This window comes from Panthera tigris, chromosome X (genome assembly GCF_018350195.1).
Source record: "Panthera tigris isolate Pti1 chromosome X, P.tigris_Pti1_mat1.1, whole genome shotgun sequence".
Classification (NCBI taxonomy): Eukaryota; Metazoa; Chordata; class Mammalia; order Carnivora; family Felidae; genus Panthera; species Panthera tigris.
In genome coordinates, this window is record NC_056677.1 from 79,211,924 (window position 1) to 79,228,052 (window position 16,129).

Here is a 16,129-nt window from a genome sequence, read left to right on the forward strand (position 1 = left end):
TGAGGGTTCCATTTGTTACGTGTTCTCAATACCACATTGTATTGTCAGAGTTTAAAATTTTATCCATTCCAGTGTGTAATGTAGTTTATTGTGGTTTTGTTTTGAATTTTCTTAATGAATAAAGATGCTTGCCATTTTCATGTGCTAATTGAACATTAACTTCTGCATTTTTATTTGTAAGGTGTCTGTTCAAATTGTTGCCTTTTAGTATATTGGACTGCTTGTCTTTTATGGAAGACAGAATCATCCCCTCCCCCCATTTCTACATCTTTATCCCCAAAACCTGTGTCTACTTTACATAGCAAAAGAGACTTTACATCTGTGATTAAATTAAAAATTTTGAGGTGAAGAAATTACTTTAAATTATCCCAGGGGGACAAATCTAATCACAAGGGTCCTAATAAAAGGTAAGAAGGAGGGTCCAAGTCAGAGTAAGAAATGTGACCATGGAAATAGGAGTGAGACAGACAGAGAAAAGAGAGATTTTCAGAGAGATAGGTAGAGAGGGAAAGAGAGATTTTAATATGCTATGCTGTTTTCCGTTAAGGTGGAGAAAATGCTCAAGAGACAAGGAATGGCTGTGAACTCTATAAACTGAAAAAAAAAAAAAAAAACAAAACAAAGAAACAGATTCTCCTCTACCACCTTCAGAAGGAATGCAGCCCCAATGACACCATGATTTTAGGACTTTTGACCTTCAGACCTGTAAGAAAAAATTTTGTTGTTTTTCTGCCACTAAGTTTTTAGCAATTTATTATAGCATAAAAAAACCACAAAAACATAATATGTCTTATTGAATTTTAAGAGCTCTTTATATATTCTGGATAAAAGTCATGTCAGATATATGTAGTACAAACTCCATAGTCTGTGGCTGCCTTTTCCTACTCTTTTGCTTGCATTTTTATTATTGAGAAACGGAAGTTAAATTTGATGAAGTCCATTTTCTTTTATGATTTTTGTTTCTATTGTTTGTCTAGCCAGTCTTTGTCAACCTCAAAGTGACAAAGATATTCTACTGTTTTCTTCCAAATGTTTTGGCATTTCAGGTTTTACGTTTAGTTCTATGATCCATTTTTAGTTAATTTTTGCATATGATGTGATATAATAATCCAAAAGCCATACACAATATGTAAATAAGTGCATATGATTGTGTTCCAGTAAAACTTTATTTAGGTACAATGAAATTTGAATTTCATGAAATTGTCATCATGAGATGTTCTATTTTTTCAACAATTAAAATAAAAATGTAAAAATTATTCTTAGTTTATAGGCTATTCAAAAATGGTTATCAGAATGCATTTGGCTCCTGGGCTATATTTCGGTAAGCTCTAATTTGTGCATTGCATCAACATAATAATAAAACTCACAATAAAATGTTGTAGAAAGTCTTGCTTTAAATAGTCATATGTATATGAAGAAAATTAAAAGGAAACAATAATTCTTTCATATTTACCTACATATTTTCCATTTCTGGTACCCTGTATTCCTGTCTGATGTTATAAATTTCTCTCTGGGGTAATTTCCCTTCATCCAGAAAAAAAAATTTTAGCATTTCTTATAGTGCCATTCTGGTAGAAACATATTATTTTTATTGTAATTTATATGAATATCTCTTCAGTTTGTCTACATTCTTTATGTATTTTTTTATTTTATATAGGATTCTAGATTGCTTTTTTCTTCCCTGATCTTTTTTTTTTATGTATTGGTCTATTTATTTGTTTTGCTTTTTAGATTCCTCATATAAGTGAAATCATGTGATATTTTCATACAGTATTTGTCTTTTCCAGGCTGACTTATTTCACTTAACATAATACTCTCCAGATCCATTCATGTTGCTGCAAACAGAAAGATCTTATCGTTTTATGGCTGCATGATATTCTATTGTGTAAATATACACCACATCTAACAAAACAAATGAATAAACAAACAAAAGCAGAATCAGACCTATAATTACCGAGAATAAACTGATAGTTTCCAGAGGGGAGTGGGATGGGGTGTGGGAAAAATATGTGAACAGGATTGAGAGATATAGGTTTCCAATTATGGAGTAAATAAGTCATGAGAATACAAGGTACAGCATAGGTAATATAGTCAATGAAATTGTAATAGCACTGATGGTAGCACACTTGTGGTGAGCATAGCATAATATATACAGAAATTGGTTGAATCACTATGTTGTACATCAGAAACTAAGGTAACATTGTGTGTCAAGTATATTATAATAAAACAATTTTAAAAAGTTATTGCCCTACTGACTTTTGGGCTCCCTTGTTTCTGATGAGTGGTCAACAGTCATTGGAATCAATTTTTCAGAATATGTAATTTTTTATTTTTAACCGGTCTTTTTTGGAGGGCTTTCAAGGTTTGCTCTTTGGCTTTGGCTTTTAACAGTTTGAGTATGGTATGTTTTTTTTTGTTTGTTTGTTTGTTTGCTTAGCATATTTTCTCCATGAGTTCACTTAGTTTCTTGAATCTATAAATTTATGTTTTTCACCAAATTTAGTAAATTTGTATCTTCAAATATTTTCCCTCAAATTACTCTTTTCCCTCATTCTAAGTCTCCAATCACATGTATGTTAGACCCATTTAATATTGTCCCACAATTTTCCAAAACCCTCCTTTTTTTTATATTTTTCCTCTTAGTTCTTTACATTGGATATTTTACATTTCTCTGTCTTAAAATTCACTCACACTTTCTTCTCTCATCACCAACTGTTGTTTGAGCCAATCATATATTTTTTAATATTTGAAATATTAAATATTTTAGTTTTAGAATTTCTACTTGTCTTTTTTTTTAATTCTGATGACATGTCTTATTTTTTCTTTGCTCATTATAGAACTATTTTCCTATATGACCTGGAAAATATTTAAAATAGCTGCTTTAAATTTTCCTGTGATAATTACCACATCCTATTATTTCAGCAGTAGTCTTTATAGTTTTTGTTCATACATAGACTTTTTAGACATATTTTGAAGATTCCCCTCTAAATAATTTTGTTGTTGTTGTTGTTGTTGTTGTTGTTATGGGTCTCCCTAACATTTATTATCTGTCCCAAATTCTGTATTCTAGTTTTTCAGGCTAGAAAGACTTCAAGTTTTCTACCAGAATCTTAATCACCCAATATTGTACATATTGGGCACTGCTTTTAGGTTAAAAGACATGAAAAAGGGAAAAAATCACCCAGTGCAAGTATCTTCTTCCAAATTTGAACTCTCTTCCTTAAAAAATAATTCAAGGATCTGATTTCCTGAATTATTATTGTTTTTGCTAACAAGTACATAAACAAAAGTGCTCCGTATGTTTCTATGGATTGAAACTTATGGAAAGACCCTACACAAATATCATCTTTCATGGAATAATTTTATTTTCTTTACTTACACAAAATTATAAGATAGATGTAGAAAACTCTCATATTCCTAACTTTTTATATACCTAATAAAATAACCATTGGGTCACTTGTTTCTGCCTGAAAAAAGATTTAACAATCAAACATATAACCTCAGAGAATTTATTCTAATTACAATTTTTCTAGTGTCATGCTGGGAAGGCAATTTCTTCTTTCCACAACTTTAAAGAAGGAAGTCCAGCTATTCTATTGCCAAAAAAAAAAAAAGCAGCCACTAAAGCTGGTTGTAAGTGCAGCAAAATTAAATGTCAATCCCTGATCATTGATACTACTGTTGCATAAATATTTAAATCATCTGACTTGCTGTTATTAAATTTTATCTTGTTTATTTCAATTTACTTTTAAAAAACATGGAATCAAACAAACAAAAGGTAACAAGCTGTATGATGACTAAATAGCTAGACAAACAAAGATTATTTCCTAGCTTCTGATAATACATACATAAATAAGGAAGTTCATTTTAATAAAGGAAACTATAAGCCATTGAATGTAATCCTGGAAATTATTTTAATTTTTTTTAAGTTTATTTAGTTTTGAGAGAGAGAGAGCGAGAGAGAGAGAGAGCATGAGAGGTGGTGGGGCAGAGAAAGAAGGACACCTAGAATCTGAAGCAGTCTCCAGAGTCTGAGCTGTCAGCACAGAGCCCAATGCGAAGTATGTATGACCTGAGCTGAAGTCGAATGCTTAACTGAGCCACCCAGACACCCCAATCCTGGTAATTATTTTAAATTATTTCTTAAATTAAAGCTATACCTACACTAAATAGGAGAAATATGAAACAGGCTTTAAATTTTGGGTGAATATGAGGACTACATTTTTAGACATGCTAGAAAAATAAAATGCTTGATCATTAGTTGCAAATTCATTAAAGATTGCTAGATTTTTCCAATTTAGAAATTACATCTGATAAAAAAGAAACTATTAGGTTAGAAAAAGGTTACAGAAAATGCATTAGTTTCCTATTACTGTTTTAAGAAATCACCACAAACTTGGTGGCTTAGAACAAGAGAAATGTATTATTCTACAGGCTTGTAGATTATAAATCCAACAGTAGTCTCAGTGGGATAAAATCAAGGTATTGCTAGGGCTTTTCCCTTTTCTGGAGGCTCTGAGGTACAATTTTTTTACCTATTCCAGTCTCTGAGCCTGCATGCATTCCTTGGCTCATGGACCCTTTACTTCACCTTTATAACCAGAAATTTTAAATGTCTCAGTGCCTTTCTTCCATTATATTTTCCTCTGCCTGACCTCTTCTTCCACTTTAAGGACCATTGCGATTACTGTGGACCTACTCAAACAATAGAAGATAATCTCCCTATTTTATGATCAGTTGATCAGCAACCTTGATTCCATCTGCAATCTTAATTCCCTTTTGGCATGTAACCTAAAATATTCACAGCTTCTGGGGATTAGAACATGCAGGACATTATTCTGCCTATCACATCAACTACACAGTAAGATATTGGAGGATACTTAAGAAAGCTTTTTTAAGGATATGACCCTTACATGGGACTTTGAAGAGAGAATTAAATATGAACAGGATTTATATTCGGGTGTGAAATATTAATTAGTTCTGAGATACTCTTTCCAAGCCAATGTTAGTAGAGAATACTAGGTTTGTGCTGGACTAAAATCAAGGTGCCAGCAGCACTTCTGGCAGTTCTGGGGAGAATCCTTTCCATTTGTATTTTCTAGGTTCAATAGACATAGCATTTCTTAGCTCATGGCCCCTCTCTCCATCTTCAAAGCCAGCAGTGTGGCATCTCAAATCTTTATCTGACTCTGATCTTCCTCCCTCCCTTTTTCACTTATAAAAATCTTGTGATTGTATTCTGGGTGCACCCGGATAATCAGGGATCATCTTCCTATCTCAAAAATCTTTAACTTGATGACACTGCAAAGTCCCTTTTTCCCTATAAGGTAACATATTCACAGGCTTTGGGGACTGGATGTGAATAACTTTATGTGAATAAAAAGGGTGCATATGTTATCACTGAAAATAAACAAAGGTAGACTTTACCCAAAGTACCTCTTTTGGCAAGGTCCAATCACTATGTATCATTTTGTTTTCAGCAGTTTGAATATGATATACTCTGGTACATTTTTATTCTTCTTTTTCTTTTTGGGGGGAATTTTTCTTTCTTCATGTTTTCTGGACTTCTTGGATATGTGGTCTGATGTATGTCATTAATTTTGGAAAACTCTTAGCCATTATTTTTTTCAAAACTTTTTTTCCCTCCATTCTTTTTCTCTTCTTTGAGATTCTAATTACTTTTATCACAGATTATTTGGTAACATCTCTCGGCTCATGGATACTTGGATTTGTTCTTATCATTTTTTTTTCTTTCCTTCTTTTCTACAAACCTATTGTCAAATTCATTGATTCATATCTTGTTCATTGTCAAGTCTGCAGACAAGTCCATTGAAGACATTCTTCATCTCTGTCACAATGTTTTTCATTTGTAACACTTTCTTTTGACTGTTATAGTTTCCATCTTTCTGCTGAAATTACCCATCTGGTTACATGTTTTCAATATTTTCCATCAAAGTCTTAATATATTAATCATAGGTATTTTATTTATTTATTTACTTATTTATCTATTTATTTTTAAATTTATTTCTGAGAGACAGAGAGAGACAGAGCTCAAGCAGGAGAGGGGCAGAGAGAGAGGGAAACAAAGAATCCAAGGCATGCTCCAGGCTCTGAGCTGTCAGCACAGAGCCAGACCTGGGGCTTGAACCCATGAACCATGAGATCATGACCTTAGCTGAAGTTGGACAGTTAACCAACTGAGCCACCCAGGCACCCCAATCATAGGTATTTGAAATTCTCTGTCAGTTCCAACATTTGTGTCATTTCTAGGTCTGGTTATAACATTCTGCCTTACACGAGTGTGTTGTTTTCTTGCCATTTCTTATGCTTTTCAGTTTTTTGAAACTGAACATCTTGTATAAGATGGTAGAATCCGAGGAAAATAATTTTTATGCCTGGAGATTTGCATACTTTTCTTTTCACTAATCATCTAGTGTGGCATGTTTCATTCGAAGTACTGAATGGAAAAAAAAAATCTATAGCCTAGAATATGCTATCCAGCTAAGGTACCATTCAGAACAGAAGGAGAGATAAAGTGTTTCCCAGACAAGCAAAAACTAAAGGACTCTGTGACCACCAAACCAGCTCTTCAAGAAATATTAAAGGGTCTCTTTGAGGGGAAAGGAGAGAACAAAAATGACAGTAGAGAAGTAGAAAACACAAAAGCAGTAAAAATATGTATTTCCTAAAGAAATCAGTCAAAGGACCCACAAAAAAGTATGTAAAATATAATAATATACACCTAAAACATAAGGAGGAGAGGATAAAATAATGAGTTCAAACTTTAACAACCATCAACTTAATATAGACTGCTATATGCATAGATAGTTATATACAAATCTAATGATAACCATATATCAAAAACCACCAATATATATGAAAATAATATGGAGAAATAATCCAAATATATCATTAAAGAAAATCAGAAAAAACATGAAAGACAATAAATAATCAGAGCAAAACTTCAACAACAACAACAAAACAAATACTAAATGTGGCAATAAATATATATCTGTCAATAATGACTTGAAATGTAAATGTACTTAATCCAATCAGAAGACATTGGGTGACAGAATAGATGAAAAAAAAAAAACAAGATACATCTATATGGTGCCTAAAAGAGACTAATTTTAGACTTAAAAACACATTTAGGTTGAAAGTGAGAGGATAAAGAAACATCTATCATGCAAATAGATGTCAAAAGAAAGCCAGAGTAGCAATAGTAATTTTGGACAAAACAGACTTTATGACAAAACTGTAACAGTTGACAAATAAGGACCCTGCAAAATAATGAAGGGGATAATCTAACAAAAATTTATAACAATTGTTAATATTTATGTATCCAAAACAGGAGCACCCAAATATATGAAACTCTTAATAACAAATATAAAGGAAAAAAATCAATAATAAAACAATAATAGTAGGCGACCTTAATACCCACTTACATCAATGGAAACCATATAAACAGAACGTTAACTTTGAATGACACACTGGAACACATGGACATAGAAGACATATGCAGAACATTCTATATTAAAAAAAAAAAAGAACACACATTCTTTGTAAGTGCACACGGAACATTCTCCAGAATAGATCATATATTAGCCCCCTAAATCCAACTCAATGAATTCAAGAAGATTGAAATCATACCATGCAACTTTTCTGATCACAATACTCTAAAACTAGAAGTCAACCACACACACACACACACACACACACACACACACACACGTGGAAAGACCACAAAGACATGGAGATTAAATGACATGCTACTAAAATACTGAAAGGATCAACCAGAAAACCAAAGAAATAATTTAAAAAGGGGGTGGGAATGAAAATGAAAACATAATGGTTCAAAACCTCTCTGATGCATCAAAATTAGTTCTAACAGGAAAGTTTATAGAAACACAGGTCTACCTCAGAAAGCAAGAAGAATTTCAAATAAACAACCTAGATCTGCACCTAAAAGGAACTAGAAAGAGAAACAAACAAAATCTAAAACCAGCAGAAGAAAGGAAATAATAAAGATTAGAGTAGAAATAAATGATTTGGAAACAACAACAATTACAACAACAAAACAATAGAACCTATCAATGAAACCAAGAGATGATTCTTTGAAAATAATCAATGAGATTGATAAACCTCTTGCCATACCTATCAAGAAAGAAAAAGGGCTCAAATAAATAAAATTTTAAATGAGAGAGGAGAATTAACAGCCAACACCATAGTAATATACTCATAAGAAAATATTATGAAAAACTATATACCAACAAATTAGACAACCTAGAAGAAATGGTTAAATTCCTGAAAACATTTAAACTACAAAAACTGAAACAGGAAGAAATAGAATATTTGAACAGACTGATAAACAGCAAAGAAATTGAGTCAGTAATCAAAACACTCCCAACAAACAAAAGTCCAGGACCAGGTGGCTTTATAAGTGATTTTTCTGAAACCCTTAAAGAAGACTTAATAATAGAGCACAAACTGATGGTCACCAAAGGGAAGGTGGAAGAGAGTATGGGTTAAATAAATAGGTTATTGGGATTAAGGAGGGCATTTGTTATGATGAACACCATGTGTTATATGGCAGAGTTGAATCACTATATTGTATACATCAAACTAATATTACACTGTAGGTTAACTAACCATAACTTAAATTAAAACTAAACAAATAAAAAGAGTTAATAATCATTGATAATAATAGTATAATATTAATAATCTTTGATAATAATACCATAATAGTAGGGGACCTTTACACTCCACTTACAGAAATGGACAGATGATCTAAGCAGAAAATCAACAAGGAAACAATAGCTTTGAATGACTCACTGGACCAGATGGACATAACAGAGATACATTCATAACATTTCATCCTAAGCAGCAGAGCACACATCTTGTCAAGTGCACATGGAACATTCTCTAGATCTCAAGTGCACATGGAACATTCTTTAGAATAAGTCACATATTGGGTCACAAACCAACCTTCAAGAAGTATAAAAAGATATCATACCATGCATATTTTCAGATCAAAATGCTATGAAACTTGAAATCAACCACAAGAAAAAATTTGTAAAGACCATGAATACTTGGAGATTAAAGAACATCCTACTAAACAATGAATGGGTTAACCAGAAAATTAAAGAGGAAATTAAAAAGTAATGAAAGCCAATGAAAATGAAAACATGGCAGTCTAAAACCTCTGGGATGCAGCAAAGCCGGTCATAAAAGGGAAGTTTATAGCAAGCCAGGCCTTCCTAAAAAAAAGGATGAAATGTTTCCAATACAGAACCTAATCTTACACCTAAAGGAGCTGGAAAAATGAACAACATATAAAACCCCAAAACAGCAGAAGACTGGAAATAATAAATATTAGAGCAGAAATCAATGATATTGAAATAAACACACACACACACACACACAAACAGTAGAACATATCAAGGGAACCAGGAGCTGATTCACTGGAAGAATTAACAAAATTGATAACCCCTAGCCAGATTTATCAAAAAGAAAAAGAAAAGTATCCACATAAATAAAATCACGAATTAAGGAGGAGAGATCACAAACAACACCATAGAAATACAAACAATAATAAGAGAATATTATGAGTAATTCTATGCTAATAAATTGGGCAATCTGGAAGAAATGGATGAATTCTTAGAAACATATAAACTACCAAAACTTAAAAAAGAAGAAATAGAAAATTTGCACATAACCATAACTATTAAAGAAATTGAGTCAGTAATCAAAAATCTCCCAACAAACAAAAGTCCATGGTTGGATGTCTTTCCAGGGCAATTCTACCAAACATTTAGAGAAGAGTTAATAACTATTCCTTTAAGTCTGTTCCAAAAATATAAATGGAAGGAAAACTTCTAAACTGATTCTATGAGGCCAGCATTACCTTGATTCCAAAGCCAGACAAAGACCACACAAAAAGGAGAAGTACAGACCAATTTCTCTGATAAAAATGGATGAAAAAATTCTCAACAAGATACTAGAAAAATAAATCCAGCATTATATTAAAGGAACTATTCACCATGATCCAGCGGGATTTATTCCTGGGCTACAGGACTGGTTCAATATCTGCAAATGAATCAACATTATACATCACCTTATTAAAAGAAAGGATAAGAAACTCATGATCCTCTCAATAGATGCAGAAATGGCATTTGACAAAATGCATCATCTTTTCTTGATAAACACCTTCAAGAAAATGGGATAGAATGAACATACCTCAACATCATAAATGCCATATATGAAGGACACATGGCTAATATCATCCTCAGTGGGGAAAAAGAGAGCTTTACTCCTAAGTTCAGGAACATGGCAGAATGTCCACTCTCAACACTGTTGTTTAACATAGTTTTGGAAGTCCTAGCCTCAGCAATCAGATAACAAAAAGAAATCAAAGGATTCCAAAATTGTGGGAAATAATTTTAAGAATTTCCTGAACTTCCAACAATGGTTTAGCAAGGCTTAGAATGGAATGCGGCCACAGAGTGAAAGCACCTCCAGCATAGAACATAGCACAGAGCAGAAAGCCCCTTCCACAGGATGAAATAAGTAAGAATAGGTAAACAGGGTGGAAGCGCCCTCAGCATAGAACAAAGTGTATAGTGGAATGCTTCCACAGTATGAAATCTGAGAATAGGTAAACAAGTAAACAGGGTGAAAGACCACTGCATCAGGGAGAAATTGCTCAGAGCTAATTGGAAGAAAAAAACCCAAAAACTTTGAAAACCTCCTTACCCTGAGGTAGCATGCTCTATCTGTCTTATCACCTAGACAAGATAAACAGACACAGCGCCTGGTGCCTGCAGTAAATGTCCATCTGTTCAGTGCTAGGATTTGTTTTGTATTGACCCAAACCCCTAATACTACGTAATTTCAAAACTCCCTTTTATTTCACACAGATGACTTAATGATCACTATTTTATTGTCTCTTTCTGCACGTTCATCACATTTGTTAGCCTTCTAATCCTAATAAATATGGAGCAAGAACATTTGCTTGGGACTCTTGTCTCCTCCTGGACATTAGCTTATCTTGTATTCAACTCCGTGTTCACTCTCTTACAAGAGAGTGTACAAGAGAGAACTCCAGACTCAAAATCTTCAACACAAAGTGGCAAGGAAGCAGTCAAACTTTCACTCTTTACAGATGACATGATGCTTTTTGTGGAAAACCCAGGACTCCACGAAAACCTGCTAGAACTGACATATGAATTCAGCAAAGTCACAGAATATAAAATCAGTGTATAGAAATCAGTTGAATTTCTATACACCAATAAGGAAGTAGCAGAAATAGATTTAAAGGGATCTACCCCATTTACAATTGCACCAGGAACCATAATATACCTAGAAAGAAGCCTAACCAAAGAGGTAAAAGATCTGTATGCTGAAAACTATAGAATGTTTATGAAAGAAAAGGAAGAAGACACAAATAAATGGAAATATATTCCATGCTCATGGATTTGAAGAACAAATATTGTTAAAATGTCTATATTACCCAAAGCAATCTACACATTCACTGCAATCACTATGGAAATAACACCAGCATTTTTCGGAGCTAGAACAAATAACTCTAAAATTTGTGTAAAACCAGAAAATACCCCAAATAGCCAAAGTAATGTTAAAAAAAGGGCAAAGCTGGAGGTATCACAATTCTGGATTTCAAGCTGTATTAAAAAGCTGTAATCATCAAGACAGTATGTTACTGGCACAAAAAACAGACACATATCTATGGAAAAGAACAGAGAATGCATGGATCCACAAATGGATGACCAAGTAATTGTTGACAAAGCAGGAAAGAATATTCTCTTAAACAAGTGTTCTTGGGAAAACAGGACAGCAACATGAAGAAAAATGAACCTGGACCATTTTCTTACACCATACACAAAAATAAACTCAAAATAGATTAAAGACCTAAATGTAAGACAGGAAGCCATCAAAATCCTAGGGGAGAAAACAGACAACTTTTTGACCTCTGCTGCAGGAAATTCTTACTAGACCTATCTCAGGAGGCAAGGGAAACAAAAGGAAAAAATGAACTATTGTGAACTCGTAAAGATAAAAAGCTTCTGCACAGTGAAGGAAACAATCAACAATACTAAAAGACAATATATCTAATGGGATGAGATATTTGCATATGACATATTGGATAAAGGGTGAATATCCAAAATCAAAAAATAACTTACCAAATTCAACACCCAAAAACCAAATAATCCAGTAAAGCAATGGGCAAAAGACATGAACAGACTCTTTTACAAAGAAGATATCCATATGGCTAACAGACACATGAAAAATGCTCAGCATCACTCATCATCAGGGAAATACAAATCAAAACCAAATGAAAGTACACCTCACACCTGTCAGAGTAGCTAAAATTAATAACTCAAGAAACAACAGATGTTGGTGGGAATGCGAACTGGTTCAGCCACTCTAGAAAACAGTATGGAGGTTCCTCAAAAGTTAAAAAAAAATACAGCTATCCTATTACCCCCTTGTACTACTAGGTATTTATCTAAAGGATACAAAAATGCTGATTTGACGTGACACGTGTACCCCATTGTTTGTAGCAGCACTATCAACAACGGCCAAACTATGGAAAGATCCCAAAGTCCATCAACTGACAAATAGATAAAGAAGAGGTGGTAAATATATACAATAGGATATCATTCAGCAATGAAAAATAAGGAAATTTTGCCATTTGTGCAACATGGATGGAACTAGAATGTATTATGCTAAGTGAAATAAGTCAGACAGAGAAGACAAATACAATATGATTTCACTCATATGTGGAATTTGAGAACAAAACAGATGAACATAGTGGAAGGGAAGGAAAAATAAAATGAGATAAAAACAAAGAGGGAGGCAAACCATAAGAGACTCTTAAATACAGAGAACAAACTGAGAGTTACTGGTGGGGTATTGGATGGGAGCATGGACTAAATGGGTGATGGGCATTAAGGAAGGCACTTGTTGGGATGAGTGAGCACTGGGTGCTTGTTATATGTAAGTGATATAATCTACTTCTAAAACCAATACCACACTATATGTTAAATGAATTTAATTTAAATGAAAACTTTGAAAAAAAATGTAAAAATTAGTAAATAAAAAATAAAAACAAAAAGATTATAGTCAAGGGAATATTACTGAGCTCTATAAAAGAATGAAAGCTTGACTTTTGCAAAGACATAAATTGAGTTTTATACTGTTTTATAGAGTTCAGACCACAAGTCATTTACCTCTTTGGTTAGGTTTCTTCCTAGGTATCTTATTGTTTTCGCTGCAATTGTAAATGGGATTGACTCCTTGATTTCTCTTTCTTCTACTACATTATTGGTGTATAGAAATGCAACCAATTTATGTACATTGATTTTATATCCTGTGACTTTGCTGAATTCATGTATCACTTTTAGCCACTTTTTTGGTGGAGTCTTTCAGCTTTCCCAAGTAGAGTATGTTGTCATCTGTGAAGAGTGAAATTTTAACTCCTTCCTTGGCGATTTGGATGTCTTTTATTTCTTTTTGTTTTCTGATTGCTGCGGCTAGGACACCCAGTAGTGTCTTGAACAACAATAATGAGAGTGGACCTTGTGTTGTGTCCCTGAACTTAGGGGAAAAGTCCTCATTTTTCACCATTAAAGATGATATTAACTGTGGACCTTTATGACATTGAGGTATGTTTCTTCTATCTCTAATATTTTGAGGATTTGTATCAAGAACGGATGCTGTATTTTGTTAAATGCTTTTTCTGCACCTATTGAGAGGATCATATGATTCTTACCCTTTCTTTTATTAATATGGTGCATCATGTTGATTGATTTGCATACATTGAACCACCCCTGCAGCCCAGGAATAAATCCCACTTGATCTTGATGAATAATTATTTTAATGTACTGTTCCACTGGAGCAGGGAATTTCACAGGGAAATTGGTCTGTATATTTCATTTTTAGTGGTTGTCTGGTTTTGGAATCAATGCTGGCCTCTTAGAATAAATTTGGAAGGCTGGGAAGATGGCAGTGTAGGAGGACGCTGGGCTCACCGCGCATTCTGCTGATCACTTAGATTCCACCTACACCTGCCAAAATAACCCAGAAAAATGCCAGAAGACTAGCAGAACAGAATCTCCAGAGCCAAGTGCAGACAAGAGGCCCACGGAAGAGGGTAGGAAGGGCGGAGAGGCTGTGTGCACTCCATGGACTGGCGGGAGTGAGCCAGGATGGAGGGGCAGCCCGAGGGCCAAGCAGAGCCCCTGAGGCTGGCTTGCAAAAGCGGAGGGGCTGACGGAGTGTGTTCTGACAGCAAGCGGGAATTGACACCTGGAAGGTTATAAGCTAACAGCTCTGCTCAGAGAGCAGGAGGGCTGCAGGAAAACCGGAGGGAGAGTTGTTGAGCCCCGGACAACAGAGCTCAGCTTGGTGGGGAACAAAGGCGCTCGCCGGCGCCATCTCCCTTGCCCAAACCCAGCCAAAATCACAAAGGGAACCAGTTCCTGCCAGGGAACTTGCTTGCACTGCGCAAACACCCAATGCTGTGCTTCTTCGGATCCATCCCTCTGGTGGGTCTAAATCCCTTCCGGTTCTGCAGGGCTGCTCCTCAAGCAGATCTCCAAAGGAAAAGCGAGCTGTGCCTGCCCCTCCCACCCCTGTGCACCTTGCCAATCCACCCCAGCTAATATGCCAGATCCCCAACACCACAAGCCTGGCAGTGTGCAAGTAGCCCAAAAGGCCACATCATCCCACAGTGAATCCCGCCCCAAGTACAGGGAAAGAGAAGGTACACACCAGTCTGACTGTGGCCTCAGCAGTGGGCTGGGGGCAGACAACAGGTCTGACTGCGGCCCTGACCACCAATGCAAGTTATTCAAGACAGCACAGGGGAAGTGCCCCGCAGTCCAACACCACTCCAGGGATTATCCAAAATGACGAAACGGAAGAATTCCCCTCAGAAAAACGTCCAGAAAACAACAACAGCTAACGAACTGATCAAAAATGATTTAAAAAATATAACAGAAAGTGAATTTAAAATAATAGTCATAAAATTAATCGCTGGCTTGAAAACAGTATAAAGGACAGCAGAGTACCTATTGCTACAGAGATCAAGGGACTCATGAAGAGCCAGGAGGAGCTAAAAAATGCTATCAACGAGGTGCAAAGTAAAATGCAGACAACCACGGCTTGGATTGAAGAGGCAGAGGAGAGAATAGGTGAACTAGAAGATAAAATTATGGAACAAGAAGCTGAGAAAAAGAGAAATAAAAAAATCCAGGAGTATGAGGGGAAAATGAGAGAACTAAGTGATCCACTAAAAAGAAATAATATACGCATAATTGGTATCCCAGAGGAGGAAGAGAGAGGGAAAGGTGCTGAAGGGGTACTTGAAGAAATAATAGCTGAGAACTTCCCGATCTGGAGAAGGAAAAAGGCATTGAAATCCAAGAGGCACGGAGAACTCCCTTCAGACGTAACTTGAATCAATCTTCTGCACAACATATCATAGTGAAACTGGCAAAATACAAGGATAAAGAGAAAATTCTGAAAGCAGCTAGAGATAAACGTGTGCTAACAAATAAAGGGAGACCTATAAGACTCGTGACCAATCTCTCTACTGAAACTTGGCAGGCCAGAAAGGATTGGCACGAGATCTTCAATGTGTTGAACAGAAAAAAATATGCAGCCGAGAATCCTTTATCCAGCAAGTCTGTCATTTAGAATAGAGGGAGAGAGAAAGGTCTTCCCAAACAAACAAAAACTGAAGGAATTTGTCACCACTAAACCAGCCCTACAAGAGATCCTAAGGGGGATCCTATGAGACAAAGTACCAGAGACATCGCTACAAGCATGAAACCTACAGATATCACAATGACTCTAAACCGATATCTTTCTGTTTTTTTTTAAATTTTTTTAATGTTTATTTATTTTTGAGACAGAGAGAGACAGAGCATGAACAGGGGAGGGTCAGAGAGAGAGGGAGACACAGAATCTGAAGCAGGCTCCAGGCTCTGAGCTGTCAGCACAGAGCCCGACGCAGGGCTCAAACTCACGGACCGTGAGATCATGACCTGAGCCGAAGTCGGACGCCCAACCGACTAAGCCACCCAGGCGCCCCAAAACCAATATCTTT